This window comes from Cicer arietinum, chromosome 6, assembly GCF_000331145.2.
Source record: "Cicer arietinum cultivar CDC Frontier isolate Library 1 chromosome 6, Cicar.CDCFrontier_v2.0, whole genome shotgun sequence".
NCBI lineage: Eukaryota > Viridiplantae > Streptophyta > Magnoliopsida > Fabales > Fabaceae > Cicer > Cicer arietinum.
Genome location: NC_021165.2, coordinates 63660924 through 63679804, shown reverse-complemented (window position 1 = coordinate 63679804; position 18881 = coordinate 63660924).

Sequence of the window (18881 nt, the reverse complement as noted above, 5' to 3'; positions counted from 1 at the left end):
AACAAGTGGTATCAGAGCCTACCATGTTTAATTCATGATGAAATTCGGTTATTGTCTTTATTTTAGGATTCAATTTGGGAATTTTGACATGATTGAAATCTTAGGGTTTGAAATTTGGGAATTTGGATATATATATATATTATGAATTCCATATTTTTCTTATTTTATTTGATTTTGCAAGGGTCTTCCTAGTTGAAATAATGAGCCACTGACCCAATGCCCTTGCTTAGTGTTGATCAAAGCTACACATGTTGGATAAGACATGGTGAGAAAAAAAAAGGAAACATTAATTTTGAGAATAGTTCTACATATGCTTCAACTGATTTCGATACAGATACATATGAGCCGGACCGAGTTGATGAGATTGCAAAAGCAGTTGAAGAAGATCTTCGAGATTGTCCTAAAATGTTTGAAAGTTTGTTGAGTGATGCAGAGAAAGAATTATATAATGGTTGTACTAAATTCACAAGACTGTCAGCGATATTAAAGTTGTACAACTTAAAAGCGAGTAATGGATGGTCTGATAAAAGCTTTACGGAATTATTAACACTCATAAAAGATATGTTGCCAGATGATAATGAACTTCCCAGTCGAACCTACGAGGCTAAACGGATTTTGTGTTCTATTGGAATGAGTTACGAAAGGATTCATGCGTGTCCTAACGATTGCATTTTATTTCGAAACGAATATGAACTACTTAAGGCGTGTCCGAAATGCAATGTCTCTCGATATAAGAAGAAAGAATCTACTCCAGCAAAAGTCGTGTGGTATTTTCCTATAATACCAAGATTTAGGCGCATGTATCGCAGTGAAGAAGATTCAAAACACTTGACATGGCATGCAGATGAAAGAATTAGAGATGGAATGTTTCGACACCCTGCAGATTCCCCACAATGGGCAAAAATTGATCACGAGTATCCTGAATTCGGGATAGAGTCAAGAAATCTAAGACTTGCACTTTCTACTGATGGAATGAATCCACATGGTCTTCAAAGCATCTCACATAGCACGTGGCCTGTGATTTTGGTAATATATAACCTACCTCCATGGTTATGTATGAAGCGTAAGTTTATGATGTTGTCTCTGTTAATTTCTGGACCCAAACAACCGGGGAATGATATCGACGTATACTTGACTCCTTTAATTGAAGATTTAAAAATTCTGTGGGAGACAGGTGTGGAAGTTTATGATGGGTATAGGAAAAAGTGTTTCAATTTGAGGGCTATGTTGTTCGGCACAATTAATGATTTTCCAGCATATGGTAATTTATCAGGATATAGCATTAAAGGTCAGTGTGCATGTCCTATATGTGAAGAGAGTACAAATTGGATGCGGTTGAAACATTGTAAGAAGAATGTGTTTCTTGGACATCGTAGATTTTTACCTTATAGTCATCAGTATCGTGGGTGGAGAAATGCATTCAATGGAAAATCAGAGGAAGGTAAAGCTCCTTTAGCACCGACTGGATATCAAATACTTGAAAAAGTACAAGGTTTGACCAATAAATTTGGCAAACCTTTTGCGGGAGAGCTGGTGAAAACTGGGTGGAAGAAAAAGTCAATTTTCTTTGAATTGCCATATTGGAAGTCATTGTATGTAAGACATTTCCTCGATGTGATGCATATTGAAAAAAATGTATTTGAAAGTGTTATTGGTACGTTACTCAATGTTCCAGGAAAGTCTAAAGATGGCGTCAATGCAAGATTGGACTTGGTCGATATGGGAATAAGAAATGAACTGGCTCCAGTAAAGAAAGGAAATCGCACATATCTACCTCCAGCCGCTCATACTCTATCTAGAAAGGAAAAAATTGTTTTATGTAAATTTCTACACGAAGTTAAAGTTCCAGAAGGATACTCTTCGAACATTAAAAATTTGGTTTGTATGAAAGACCTCAAGTTAAAAGGTTTGAAGACCCATGATTGTCATATTATAATGGAGCATTTGCTACCAATAGGTATACGTTCCATTTTACCTGAAAAAGTTCGACTAGCCTTAACTAGATTATGTTTCTTCTTCAGGGAAATTTGTAGTAAAGTGATCGACCCTCAGAAATTACCGACATTGCAGAGGGAAATTGTTGTTACTTTGTGTGAGCTTGAAATGTATTTCCCACCATCGTTTTTTGATATAATGGTTCACCTTACTGTTCATCTGGTTAAGGAGACACAACTTTGTGGGCCAGCTTATATGAGATGGATGTATCCGATAGAACGATATATGAAAATATTAAAAGGGTACGTAAAAAGTAGAAGTCGACCAGAAGGTTGTATTGCTGAACGATACATTGTTGAAGAGGCTGCTGAATTTTGTACTGAATATCTGTCCAATGTTGAATCCATAGGGCTTCCCATGTCTCGTCATTCGGGAAGACTATCAGGAGAAGGGATAACTGGAAGGAGACTACTGACTATATCAAGGACAGAATGGGAGCAGGCACAATTGTATGTTCTGCACAATGATGATGAGGTTCAACCGTATGTTACAATACACATTGATCAGTTATCTCGTTTGAACATGAATAGGAATCAAAATTGGATAACTCGAGAGCACAATCGAAGTTTTGTAACATGGTTAAAAAATCACATAATGTCAAAATTTGATATAGACCCCGGATCAATTTCAAATAGATTGAGGTGGCTAGCAAATGGTCCGAGCTTACATGTCTTTTCTTACACTGGTTATGTTATTAACGGCTACACATTTTATACCAAAGAACAAGATGATCAGACCACTATGCAAAATAGTGGAGTCACTCTCGTAGCTGAAGCGATGCATGTCTCAAGTGCAAAAGACAAAAACCCAATATATGCAAATCTATCATATTTTGGGGTTATCGAGCGCATATGGGAGTTAGACTACACAATGTTTCGTGTTCCCATATTTGGTTGCAAGTGGGTCGATAATAATAATGGCGTTCGGATTGATGAGTCAGGATTCTTGCTTGTCGATTTTAATAGGGTGGGATACAAAGACGAGCCTTTTATTTTAGCGTCGCAAGCTCAACAAGTGTTTTATGTCACTGATCCTTCTAATGATAAATGGTCTGTTGTCCTATCGACCAATAAAATAAGTGATGATAACAATAATGATGAAGATGTTGGTAATGATCTTTTATTTGCAACATCACAACAACCACATGAAATTGATTCAACTGATGATGGTTTATATCTTAGAGATGATCATGATGAGGGAATTTGGATTAATCCATCGTTTCGTATTGTAAATGGACAAACAAATGTGAATGTCACCAGGAAAAGAAGAAGGGCATCTTAATGTATATGTTTAATTGTTTTATATAAGCTATGCATGTAATCTGAACTGTGTTATTGTAAATATGCATGTAATCTGAATTGAGTGTTTTATACTAAGTTCTGATTAATTTATTTTCTGCTTATATTTAGCTTGATTTGAGTGTTTTATACCAAGTTCATGTAACAATGAGTGTTTTATATTTAGCTTGATTTACATGAACTGAACTGAATATAAATTAGTAATTTACATGAACTGAACTGAACTGAATAGAGAGATTCTCTTTTGCTCAGTGCATATATATATAGATTCTTCAGAAGTTCTCATTTCTAATAATTCATCATCTCCTAAAGTATTGTGATAAAGACAATGATAACAATATTTTTAATCCAATAAACAATGATAAAAATGTTTTTAATGTCATCCCAACCCAAATAAACCAAACACAAAAATAAAATAAAGAGACATTTTACAACGCTTATTTTAAAAAGCGCTGTAAAAGATCCTTTTAAAAATAAAATAATGAGTGTTTTATACCTTTTACAGCGCTTTTCACACAAAGCGCTGTAAACGACTCTTTTGAAAATAAGTAAAAAAGATATTTTACAGCGCTTATTTGACAAAGCGCTGTAAAAAAGCTTTAAAAATAATATTCATCAGACACCTAATTTCTTCAAACACCTTGTACGCATCATGGGAATCCCCAAAAACATCAGACACAAACCTATTTCTTCAAACACCTTGTACGCATCATGGGAATCCCCAAAAACACATTGTTAACAAAATTTCTTCAAACACCTTGTACGCATCATGGGAATCCAAAAAACATCAGACACAAACCCATTTCTTCAAACACCTTGTACGCATCATGGGAATCCAAAAAACATCAGACACAAACCCATTTCTTCAAACACCTTGTACGCATCATGGGAATCCCCAAAAACACATTGTTAACAAAAACATCAGACACAAACCCATTTTTCGCAACATGGCAATGATCCTGAATACCAATTAAGTTTCGATTTAAGAAGGAAAGAGAATGTAAAGAGATAAAAAGGGTGTTGAGGTGGAGATTGAATTGTGAAAGAGTAAGCTTTGATGTTTGTGAAGAAGATGCATAAAAGGAGAAGAGATTTTGGTGGTGACCAGTTATGTGGGTTTTGCATGCATGTTGAGCTTGTTTAAAAAATAACATAACATAACAAAACACAAAAACAATAAGGCCTTTTACAGCGCTCATGTGTAAAAGCGCTGCAAAAGAGCCTTTTAAAATTAACATAAAGAGACATTTTATAGCGCTTATGTGTAAAAGCGTTGTAAAAGGCTTTAAAAAATATTCGTATAACATAATAACACACGGAGGTCTTTTACAGCGCTTATTGGGAAAATCGCTGTAAAAGAGCCTTTTAAAATTAACATAAAGAGACATTTTAGAGCGCTTATGTGTAAAAGCGCTGTAAAAGGCATTTATATAACATAATAACACACGGAGGTCTTTTACAGCGCTTTTTGGGAAAAGCGCTGTAAAAGAGCCTTTTAAAATTAACATAAAGAGACATGTTAGAGCGCTTATGTGTAAAAGCGCTGTAAAAGGCTTTAAAAAACATTCATATAACATAATAACACACGGAGGTCTTTTACAGCGCTTTTTGGGAAAAGCGCTGTAAAAGAGCCTCTTAAAATTAACATAAAGAGACATTTTAGAGCGCTTATGTGTAAAAGCGCTGTAAAAGGCTTTAAAAAACATTCATATAACATAATAACACACGGAGGTCTTTTACAGCGCTTATTTGAAAAAAGCGCTGTAAAAGAGCCTTTTAAAAATTTAACTAAAGAAGCATTTTAGAGCGCTTATGTGTAAAAGCGCAGTAAAAGGCATTCAAATAACATAATAACACACGGAGGTCTTTTACAGCGCTTATTTGAAAAAAGCGCTGTAAAAGAGCCTTTTAAAAATTTAACTAAAGAAGCCTTTTAGAGCGCTTATGTGTAAAAGCGCTGTAAAAGGCATTCAAATAACATAATAACACACGGAGGTCTTTTACAGCGCTTATTTGAAAAAAGCGCTGTAAAAGAGCCTTTTAAAAATTTAACTAAAGAAGCCTTTTAGAGCGCTTTGCAAAAGAAGCGCTGTAAAAGGCTTATAAAAAGCGCTGTAAAAATGTTACGTATATATAACAGTTACCTCTTCAGTTTCCTCTTCATTACGTAACCTTCATCTCAACCTTCATTTCTTCTCTTCTTTTGCAAACCCTATCATCCCGTCCATTACGAACCTTATTTCCACGATCATATCCTTCATTTCGAACCTTATTTCCATCCAAGATCATCTCTCCCATTTCACACAATATATTTTCATTGAAATACGTAACCCTCATTACGTATTTCTTCAATATCGTATTTCTTTGAACCATATTTCTGTGAACTTTCTGCGTTCCCTCTTTTCTTTACATTTCATCTTTCTTCGAACCATTATTCAGGTATTGATGTTATAAATTTTTTGTAATCATTAAAATGCATGTTGAGCTTTTTTAAGATATACTGATACATGTTGAGGTTGTTTATAATAATGCATGATCCATGTTGAGCTTGTTGATGTTATACTAAACTGCATGTTGAACTTGTTGTAGTTAAATGGATACAAACAAAGATATAGAAGTTCAAAATGAAGAAGTTGGCACCTCCAAGACTTATGAAAAAGAAGTCAAACGTGGTGCAACTATAATGCAAAAGGTGATTAAAGCAAGGAGTAGTGGGATTAAATTTGAGGTATACTATACTTTGTTTGCTGTGTGATTTTTATCTTTTTTTAGGGTTTAGGGCATGTACTTACTATATGAGTTTATTAGGTTGGCTGGAACGAGAGTGGTCAGCCAGTTGACCCCAACAGCTCCATGTTTGTAAGCTATATTGGGGCTGTTGTTCGTCAAAATGTCCCAATAACAATAGACAACTGGAGAGATAAGGCGTTGAAGGATGCCAAAGATATCATCTGGAATGACATTCAAGTAAATATTTTGATCTACTCTTTTGTCATTTATAATTTTTTTTCTGTAAAATACATTACTTATAATTGTTTTCATTGCAGACAACTTTTGTTCTTGATGAGGAACGAAAGTCATATGTTTTGAGAGTTGCTGGGAAAATCCATCGTGGATTTAGATCCCATCTCTCAAATTTCTATCTAAAAGATAGAGAAGGAAACACAAATGCTGAACCTCCAAAGATATATCAACATTATATATCAAAGGATGAATGGAGTGCATTTGTTTCCAAACGTTCTGACCCGGCGTTTGTCGTAAGTGATTAATTTATTAGCATTTGTGTTTTATTATTCATATTCGTAGCGTATTTTAAATTTTTACACAATTGCAATTTTTTTTTTATATAGAATATTAGTACGGCAAATCGCGAACGGGCAAGCAACCCAAAACACCCATACAAGAAATCACGTATGGGATATGCACGCCTTGAACAACAAATTGTAAGTAATTAAACATCACTTGTAATTTGTATTATAAACTATAGTGTGTAACTAATTTGTATTATTTTGTTTATGATTTTAACGAATAGAGAAAAGACACCCAAGCCGATCAACCCTTGGGTCGTCATATCTTATGGAAGGAAGCGCGTGTTAACAAAGAAGGAGTGGTTGATAATGAAAATGTCAAGAAAGTTGTAGAACTTTGTGTAAGTATATTATCACTTTAATATTTTTTAATATTGTATTTTAAAAATGCTATTGAACTTATCTTTTTAATGTTACATGTATTTTAGGAAACTATTGAACAAAGTTCTGAAACTCAAGAGGGCAACAAGGATACGTGCAGGGACATTCTTGGGAAAGTGTTTAATGTCCCTGAGTATTCCGGTCGAGTGAGGGGGAAAGGATTTGGCGTAACTCCCAAAAGCTTTTTTCCTCAAGAGAAGCGCCAAAAACCTTCCAACGAGGAAGTATTAGAGAAGCTCAGAATCTTATCGGAGCAAGTGGCACTCTTGGTGAATACGAATAAAGACAAGCAACTTCCGGTTCAGCTCCAACCTGAAATACAAATGGAGAGTGAAACCGGGAGTTGCAACGTCGGTTTGAAGAGTATTCCCGAGGTAATTAATTACTTACTACTTACTTGCTTATGTAATTACTTATGTATTAAACAAACTTATATATTAACTGTACTTATGTTTTAACTATTGATGTAGGGTGTCACTACATGTGTCCTATACTTGTCCTCGCCGACTCAACGGAAGGTGGGAAAAGGAATATTGCACAATACTTCGGGAGAAGTATTGCACAATATTCCGATCCCCGCGGGCCATGTCAAAGTATCGCCTACGGTTGCTTTCGAACCAACTGCACCGTTGCCCATACCGGACAACGATGGAGATATGAAGTTCTTAAGCGACGCTATTGGCAGTTACGTGGCATGGCCCACACACCTTGTTGCCCTCGAAAAAAAGATTCCCAAGGACAAATCAGTTACATCTCCCGAAAAGGTTTGTCACATTTATTGCCTAAGGTTTTTTATTTTTTCAGATTCAATAAACTAACATTTTACCTCATTTTTGTAGGTCCAAATAAATAAACCACCCCTACAGCCAAAAAAAGGCAGCAGACCTCAAAAATTGGAGGTTAATAGGGCTGCCAAACTACAAAGGCTGGAGGGTAATAAAGCTGCAAAACTTGCAGCAACAAAAAATCTGGATCGGGGAAAATCGGTCGCTGCTGCTGCTGCTCCTAATAAAAGTCAGCCACGCCTTGGTAAATACGGGGCGTGTCTTGACATCCAAATAAAAAGGAACATGGGCAGCAGCAACGATTCGCCCATCGTACAAATGAATAAAGACATCTTTGGAGATGAGTATATTGAATACCTCGAAAAGGAGCAAATGTACGATCTTCTCGAACATAAGGAGCTGAGTGTTACTGTAATCAGCTTGTACATAAGGTAAAAAATACTTTTAATTGCATTTATTTGTAATTAATTAAATGTATTGGTAATTAATCTAGTTTAAAATTTTCATTGAAGGTTTTTGTACGAGAAGGTCGTGTGCACGAGGAAACTGTCAAATAAATACTCATTCTTGTCTCCGCATAAGATGTCGATGTTCAAACTCGATCCAGACAATGTAAAACACTACATTGTAGATATGTTTTTAAGAAATAAAGAAAGTGATAAATTGTTCTTGGCACCATATAATTCAGGGTACGTAATTTTATCTTTTTTAATTGATGAGAATTTAATTTATTAGTTGTCTATAAACAAAATTGCTTAACCAATTTTTTGTTGTTGTAGGGCACATTGGGTGCTATTTGCAATCAATGCGGTCTCTGAAGTGATATACTATTTGGATCCCGTGCACGGCGATTACACCAATCACCCCGGAATAAAGAATATGCTCGACACGTAAGTAATATTCATTTATTTCTTACATATATATATTTATATATATATATAAATATTCATGCTCTAATAATCACATTTATTCATTCGATAGTGCCTTAAAAGTTTATCGAGCTCAAAGAGGTGCTAAAGTGTCGAAGCAGAAGTCTAATAACATTACATGGATCTCAATAAAGTGCCCTCGTCAAACAAATAACATCGACTGTGGGTACTACATATTGAGATTCATGAAGGAGATTGTTGAGAAGAATAAAACTATTATCCCAGAAACGGTACGGTATTTGCATTATATGATTTTCATATATAAATTATCTATATATTTGATACTAACTTAATATAATATGTTCAATTTTTATATTGCAGTACTTTGCCAATTCCAGTCCATCATATTCTGAGGAAGATCTGATGGAATTAAAGGAAGAATGGTGTCAGTACGTGCTTGACATGAAAATTATTTGATTTTCTGGGAAATAGCTTGCTGCTGGGCAAGGGATCTGAATATTATATGGTAGCTAGTGCATATAATGTATATTCTGTTAGTTATTATATGTAAATGATCATAGGACACAATATATGAACATGCATATGGATCTGAATGTAGTTTAGGTTGTAAATTAGGTTATATATATATACGTATCTGAATGTAGGTAATTAGGTTGTAAATTAGGTTGTATATATGTATCTGAATGTAGTTACTTAGGTTGTAAATTACAGAGTTACATATATGTTAATAAAGTTACAGAGTTCTGATTTCTGTTCTACTGATTGTGTGAACTGATTGTCTATAATATGTTCTGTTCTACTGATTGTGAAGTGATTTTGGATCAAAAATAATTTTGGGTACAAAGATAAAAGACAGCGCTTTTTAAAAAAAGTGCCATAAAAAGCTGTAAAATGCACACCCATAATATGAAAATTATGGGTGTGCATTTTACAGCGCTTGTGTTAAAAAGCGCTCTAAAAGTAGACCCATAACTCATATAATGGGGTGCATATGACATTGCTTTTTTGAAGAAGCGCTGTAAAATGTGCATAACAAGTGCGCGTTATATTTACATGTTTTATAGCGCTTTTTTAAAAGCGCTGTTGTATCATTTACAACGCTCGATTCCACAACGCTTATTTTTTTGAAAAAGCGCTGTAAATGGCTTAAAAAAAACGCTGTAAAATGCTTTTTTTCGCGTAGTGATTGATTCAATATTTTTTCAACTAACAAGAGTAAAATGGTTGAATTTTATAACGAAAAAATGTCACGAATAAGTTTCACTTTGAATCTAACCTTGATTCCTAATTGGATTCTGATTTACTAAAATCTTTTATTGAACTATTATCAAAGTATCTTTACTATTCTTGTCCTAATTACTTAGTGACAAAATTGTTAATTTGAAAGTAATCATTAATTCCTTAGTGTATTTAAGATTAAAATTAAGCCTAAATATACATAAATTCTTCTATTGATCTATTGTCTCTACAAATATCTCAATTGGTTTCATGCGTTTACATCTACTCCTAAATTACCAAGTCATGAATTTCTCATCTTAAACATTTGCAAAGTCCACTTATGTTTCAAAATATAATTTGTAAAACAATTTAAAGGTAATGAAGCAATAAAAAACATTAAGCATAAAGCTGAGAAAAATAACTCAATAAAGTCATTCATATAACTGAAAATCAAATCGCATATTCAAAGGTTTAATCTAGTTCTATTCATCCCTAACAATAGAGATTTTAGTTACGCATGTCAAAAGAACAAAAGATAAATATTATAGAAGAAAGACAAGAATTATTCATGAATGATTCTTGAGAATACGCCTTCAATGATATTAGAACCAACTTATGATAAGTTTCTTTTGCCATAACACAAGTATCTAGTATTGAAAACAACAAAAAAGATCCCTAAAACTAATAAAATCGCAGTTTAACACATTCATAGCGCGTTGTGTGCCCCAACAAAGGACATGTGTGCTCCAACTCTCCTGTGATAGAAACAAATTGCCAAAAAAATGCAGAAATGCACCATAAGCGTAGGCATTTGCGCTCATGCTCCCAATATTATAGGCCTAACGTTAATAGCATTTTCACCTCTTAGATTCCTATAAAAAAATTTCACACTTTTTAATGCCTGCAAATGTTGTTTTCTATTTAGTCCTTACAATATGGAGTAAAATTGAAAAATGAAATATTTGTAAGGAATAAAAAGAGTAAATTTGTTTTTATAGGGGCTACAAGAATGAATCTACAAACAAGTTTAGAACATTCAGACTAATAACATAAAACTGCACAATACTTATGAATTTGACAAAATTATAGTGATTGGAATATTTTTGGATCTGCAACTAGTACGTTGAAACTATTGATTTTATTATGTCTCTACTAGATCAAAGTTAACAATAAAACGAACATTGTACCGAAACAAAAAAAATAAAAAGTCGCAATTAACCACCAAGATAATAGAAAAACACAAATGTAAAATAGGTTTATGTAAAAATTATTTATTTAAATAAAAAATAGAAAGAAAAAAAAACATGATGTAAAGAAGTGATTTTATACCAAAAATTGATTATAAATCACCCGTCTCATGTGATTGAGAAGAAGAGAATATGAGAAAAACGCATTAAATGATACAATTGAAAAAAAGGTACATTGAAAATTTAAAAAATCATTCATATTGAGATCATTTATTATCAAATTAGTCAATTATTGTGTAAAAGAGAAAATAATTTACTATAAAAATAATACACGAAAAAAATATCACATACAAAAGTAATTATTTGGACATGATTCGAGTATCACATTATTTAATTTAAGACTTAATTGCAAATTTAATCATTTTATTTTTACCTATTCACGACGAAATTGGTTCTTCAATTTTAAAATCAATTTTGGTCTCCCATTGCGGATGTTTAACTAAAAAACAGTGTTTAAAGCAGACATATCATATTATGACGAATAATGATTAATGCATATGCTATCGTAATAAAATCATCTAAAAACTTAACTTTCAACTTCATTTTTTTAAAATTTAATTAATGACATATAAATAATTAATGTATCTAATTCTATATCATAAAATCATATGCCATATCATTAAAAATATCACAAATTGTCATTTTTAATTTAAAAAATCAAAGAGAGAAATAAAATTATCGACTTTTAAATCAGAGAAATAAAATTCAAAGACATTTCTTCATTCATGTATCAGAAAGAAATCAAACTTCATAATCTACTGTGAGTAAATAAAAGGGTAATTTCCTTATTAATATTAAGAAAAAAAGGTAAATTCCATATAAAATATTTAAGTAAAGTTCAGATGAATCATATAAAATAAATTTTACGATGCACTTTCAATATTTAATTTTTATTTCTAATTATTATAAAATAAATTCAAATTCATATTGAAGTAATAAAGTCAAAGAAAACAGTGATTAAATACTAAAAGTTACAGAAATTAAATATTATAATCATACTGTAAGTGAAAAAGAAGCAGCATATTTCCTTCCAATGAGGAAAAAGACACTCTGTAATTAGGGGTGAGAATAGGTCAGGTCAGGCCTGGCTTTGAAAGACATGAGTCTGACCTACGATTAATTTTTTAGGCCTAAGTCTAGCCTACGGCCTATCATAGGCTTTTTTTTCCGGTCTCACCTGGTCTGGAAGCCTATTTAAAAGCTTTATTCACATTAAAATATTTAAATGTTCTACTCATACCACATAATGCTCTCTACATACCAATATCAATGTACATATCTATATATATTAAACAAAAAATAAATTTTCTAACAAAATGATTTTTAAAAAATATGAAACAAACACATCCTTTAAACCGTAAAAAATAATTTTTGATTTTAAATAATAGATTCTTTTTTTTTTTGAAACAAACACACCAATTATTACATCTCAAACAAATATCGAACGACTAATGAGTGATTGACTAATTGAATGACTACCGAATATGGAACAACCACCAAATATAGAACGTCTACCGGATATAGAGTGACTATTGAGTGATTGCCTAATTGATATAATTTAAAGTAAGAAATATTATTATTAATATAATAATAATAAAAAATAATATTAATAAATAATAAAATATATATAGGCCGCTCTGTCAGATCTAATAGACTTTTTTATAAGCTTGAGTCTGATCTATTTAAATAAATAGGCTTTAAAAATAGTCTGAGCCTAACCTTTTTATTAAATAGGTCAGAGCAGACCAGACCATAAGTAGGTCAGACCATAAGCCCCTGACCGGACGGCCTAACTTATTTTTATCCCTATCTGTGATTGTGGTTAAAAAAAAGAAAGAAAAAATTAACCAATCAATAATAATCAGTTACAATAATTATTTATAAAAAAATAATTATAATACCAAATGTGATGGTAGATGGAAAAATCTATCACCATAGTCTGACAATAAAGTAACCCCTTTATCTCTTCACATCCATTGTCCCCTCTCTCTCACTCCTTCTTTTCTTCTCTCTCACTCTCTCCCTAGAAAGAATGCCTCTGTTTTTTTCACAAAATCAATAAAGACATTCTCCAAAATCCAAATTTTGAACTTTATTTTGTTCTTGAGAGTGTTTAGAACCAAAAGAAAGTAAAAGGCTATTAGTTTTTTTTTTACTTTCTTTGCAAGAGAGAAGAGAAGAGGTGTAAAAAAAACCTCTAATTTTAAGAGTTCTTTTAATTTCCTTTTTATTAATCCTCTAATTATAAGTTTTCTATCAAAATAATTTTTTTAAATCCTCAGCCCATTATGTGGGGTTTAAGGGAGGGATCATGGGGCTTATAGATCCCAATATTTTGTTAATTTTAAATTTATTTTATTGTGTTGAAAAAATTTCAAAATTAGTTTTTTTCGAAAAATTTTCAAAAAAAATTTTTTTTTCTTAGAAAACTTTTAAATTATTTTTTCTCAAAAAATTTAGTGAGAAAAATATAAAAAATTCAAAACAAAATTGTTAATAATTTTTTATCAAAAAAAGTCAAAATTTTTTTATCGGTAAAAAAATCAAAAAAATTATTTCTCAAATAAAAAAAAAATCTATATTTTTTACCAACCCATTATTTCAATTCACTTTTTCTTGTTAAGTCAAAATGGTTGAATCTGAACCCAAAGTTTTTATACCAGAGTCATTCCAAGTGAACTATTATATGGTTACTCAAATGAAGATGATTTGGGATGTGATGAAAGCACCGTTGATTGTTACTTTTTTGAATGCTTGTGTGTATATTTCATTAGCAATGGCACTCATGCTTTTCATGGAGAGAGTTTACATGGGAATCATCATTGTCTTGATTAAACTCTTTTGGAAGAAACCCGAATAACGGTATAATTATGAGCCTCTTCGTGAAGACGAACAACTCGGAGGCTCGAATTTTCTCATTATTCTGATTCAAATTCCAATGTTTAATGAAAAACAGGTCAGTGAGATTCTCTGATTTTTTTTTTTTTGTGTTTTAATTCTGTTACATTAATTTTTGTACTAAAAATTATACATGTTTGAAAATGATGTTTATTATGTTTATGTTAAATGTATTTGGGTTGTTTTTGTGGGTCAGTTTCGATTGGAGGCATGTACATGAGCGTGCGTGCAGTAACTTTTGACCTAAAAAATTTTGGATTGTGTAGATTGGGAGATTCCGCAAACAATGGAAGTAGTTGTGTCAGAAAAAATTTCCCACATGAGAGATTAGCAGATGCGTGCGCATGTGACGGCTTTTGGTAATGCGTTTTCGAGCATGACCTGATATGCAGATGACGACGATGTTCACAGAAATTTTGTCGAAAATAGTGGCAGCAGAATAGAGGCAGAATCATTCAAGGAGGATCTCTAGATACCGTGTTGAAGTTGTTGGATTTTAAAGAAAAATGAGAAGAGAATATAATAAGGTTTTGAATATCATTTATAATAGCTTTATAGAGTAACATAGACTCAATCATAAATCCGAAATAAATAATAATAATAATAATAATAATAATAATAATAATAATAATAATAATAATAATAATAATAATAATAATAATGATAGATAATCTGAAATATCTCTATGATTATAAATTGTTCCTAAGAAATAACTTAAGATACTCTAATATAATTATAATAGATATTATAAGATATTTTCTAATATTCTAACAAATATAAAAAAAAATTCTTTAGCAAAATTAATGATATTTTCATAAAAATATTTCAACTATTCTACAACAACATCAAAAACTCATATAAAATTTTCAATCTTTTAGTTGAAGAAGAAAATAGTGTGTACATGGTGTACCACTCCAATAACTAATGTTAGCAATATATTCACAACATGTCTCATGATTTCTCAATTTATAACTAATATTTCTGATATTAGCAATGTGCTTACTTTCTATCTCATTATTTCTCAGTTTTTAACTAATACTAGAGAATATCATACACGTTGTGCGGTAGAATTTAATATATTATTAAGTATAAAATAACAATAATATATAATTTAAAAGTAATGTTAATTTTGCTTTAGTGAATATACTCAAATGTTTATGTACTTAAAGGTAAATATATTTTAAAATAATTATATATAAGCTAGGTTTGTTTTAGTACAAAAGAAATTGTAAATACCAAAGAAAACAGTGATTAAATACTAAAAGTTACAGAAATTAAATATTATAATCACACTGTAAGTGAAAAACAAGCAACATATTTCCTTCCAGTGCGGAAAAAGACACTCTGTGATTAGGGGTGGGAATAGGCCAAGCCAGGCCAGGCTTTGAAAGGTCTGAATCTGACGTACGATTAATTTTTTAGGCCTACGGTCTATCATAGGCTTTTTTTCCGGTCTGACCTGGCCTGGAAGCCTATTTAAAAGTCTTATTCACATTAAAACATTTAAATGTTATACTCATACCACATGATGCTCTCTACATACCAATATCAATGTACATATGTATATATATTAAACAAAAAATAAATTTTCTAACAAAATAATTTTTAAAAACTATGAAACAAACATCCTTTAAACCGTACAAAATAATTTTTGATTTCAAATAATAGATTTTTTTTCTTCTGAAACAAACGCACCAATTATTATCTCTCAAACAAATATGGAACGACTAATGAATGATTGACTAATTGAATGACTACCTAATATGGAACAACTACCAAATATAGAACGTCTACCGAATTTAAAATGACTATTGAATGATTGCCTAATTGATATAATTTAAAGTAGGAAATATTATTATTAATATAATAATAAAAAAATAACATTAATAAATAATAAAATATATATAGGCCGCTCTGTCAGACCTAATAGGCTTTTTTATAAGCTTGAGTCTGACTTATTTAAATAAATAGGCTTTAAAAATAGTTTGAGTCTAACCTTTTTATTAAATAGGTCAGGGCAGACCAGACCATATGTAGGTCAGACCATAAGCCCCTGATCGGACGGCCTAACTTATTTTTATCCCTATATGTGATTGTGGTTAAAAAAAGAAAGAAAGAATAAATTACACAATCAATAATAATCAGTTACAATAATTATTTATAAAAAAATAATTATAATAAAAAATGTGATGGTAGATGGAAAAATCTATCACCATAGTCTGACAATAAAGTAACCCCTTTATCTCTTCACATCCATTGTCCCCTCTCTCTCACTCCTTCTTTTCTTCTCTCTCACTCTCTCCTTAGAAAGAATGCCTCTGTTTTTTTTCACAAAATCAATAGAGGTATTCTCCAAAATCCAAATTGTGAACTTTATTTTGTTCTTGAGAGTGTTTAGAACCAAAAGAAAGTAAAAGGCTATTAGCTTTTTTTTACTTTCTTTGCAAGAGAGAAGAGTAGAGGTGTCAAAAAAAACCTCCAATTTCAAGAGTTCTTTTAATTTTCTTTTTATTAAGCCCTTAATTATAAGTTTTCTATCAAAATAATTTTTTTAAATCCTCAGCCCATTATGTGGGGTTTAAGGGAGGGCTCATGGGGCTTATAGACCCCAATATTTTGTTAATTTTAAATTTATTTATTTTTGTTGAAAAATTTTTAAAATTTATTTTTTTTGAAAAAGTATCAAAAATTATTAAAAGATATTCTTTTTTCTTAGAAAAATTTTAAATTATTTTTTCTCAAAAACTTTAGTGAGAAAATAAAAAAAAAATTCAAAACAAAATTGTTAATAATTTTTTATCAAAAGAATTCGAAAAATTTTTATCGGCGAAAAAATCAAAAAAATTATTTCTCAAATAAAAATAAAAAAAATTTCAAAATTTTTAAAAAAATAATCGATATTTTTTACCAACCCATTATTTCAAATCACTTTTTCTTGTTAAGTCAAAATGGTTGAATTTGAACCCAAAGTTTTTATACCAGAGTCATTCCAAGTGAACTATGATATAGTTACTCAAATGAAGATGATTTGGGATGTGATGAAAGCACCATTGATTGTTCCTTTTTGAATGCTTGTGTGTATATTTCATTAGCAATGGCACTCATGCTTTTCATGGAGAGAGTTTACATGGGAATCGTCATTGTCTTGATTAAACTCTTTTGGAAGAAACTCGAATAACGGTATAATTATGAGCCTCTTCGTCAAGACGAACAACTCGGAGGCTCGAATTTTGTTGTTGTTCTGATTCAAATTCCAATGTTTAATGAAAAAGAGGTCAGTGAGATTCTCTGATTTTTTTTCTTCTTTTTTTGTGTTTTTATTTTGTTACATTAATTTTTGTACTAAAAGTTATACATGTTTGAAAATGATGTTTATTATGTCTATGTTAAATGTATTTGGGTTGTTTTTGTGGGTCAGTTTCGATTGGAGGCATGTACGTGAGCGTGCGTGCAGTAACTTTTGACCTAAAAAAATTTGTGTCAGAAAAACAAATTTCCAACATGAGAGATTAGAGATGCGTTGTGTGACGGCTTTTGATGATGCGCTTTCTAGCATGACCTAATATGGAGATGACGACGATGTTTACAAGAAATTTTGTCGGAAATAGTGGCAGCAAAATAAAGGCGGGATCATTCAAGGAGGATCTCTAGATACCATGTTGAAGTTGTCGGATTTTAAAGAAAAATGAGAAGAGAAAATAATAAGGTTTTGAATATCATTTATAATAGCTTTATAGAGTAACATAGACTCAATCATAAATCAGGAATAAATCATAATAATAATAATAATAATAATAATAATAATAATAATAATAATAATAATAATGATAGATAATCTAAAATGTCTCTATGATTATAAATTGATCATAAGAAATAACTTACGATACTCTAATATAATATAATGATATTATAAGATATTTTCTAATATTCTAACAAATATAAAAAAAAAAATCTTTAGCAAAATTCTTGATATTTTCATAAAAACATTTCAACTATTCTACAGCAACATCAAAAACTCTTATAAAATTTTCAATCTTTTAATTGAAGAAGAAAATAGTGTGTACACAAAACCAGTCCAATAACTCATGTTAGCAATATATTCACAATATGTCTCATAATTTCTCAATTTATAACTAATATTTCTGATATTAGCAATGTGCTTACTTTTTATCTCATTATTTCTCAATTTTTAACTAATACTAGAGAATATCATGCACGTGCGGTAGAATTTAATATATTATTAAGTATAAAATAACAATAATATGTAATTTAAAAGTAATGTTAATTTTGCTTTAGTAGAATATACTCAAGTGTTTATGTACTTAAAGGTAAACATATTTTTAAATAACTATATATAAGCTAGGTTTGTTTTAGTACAAAAGAAAAAGTAAAACATTGTTGACTAATATAATTCTTGTAAAATATATTTAAATGTGAAATTAGTTTATTCAAACTTTTTTTATTTCATTGGAGTGGTTCTTCTAATAATATTGTGTGCTTTGTGATGTGTTATAACATTCATTCGTGAGTGATAGTTTGTTAAATCCAAAATATTGAAACAATTCATTCGCGTGTGCCTTGAAATTTTAAAATAATTATTTGAGAAAATAAAGAAACTTCAAGAGTGGTTAAAAAAATTATAGGCAAGAAAAGTTTGTGAATGTTTAAAACATAGAAAATTTCGAGTGGATAATGAAATAGTTAGAAGTACTTCATTTTCAAATATTTAATATTATTCTTTTTTTTCAATTATAATTTGTGTTTTTTTAATTATAAAAAGAAAAAATGTTATGGAAGATATAACATCCCGCTTTTTCGGGACATTAACTAACAAAAATTCTAAACGTAAAATTTCAAATTC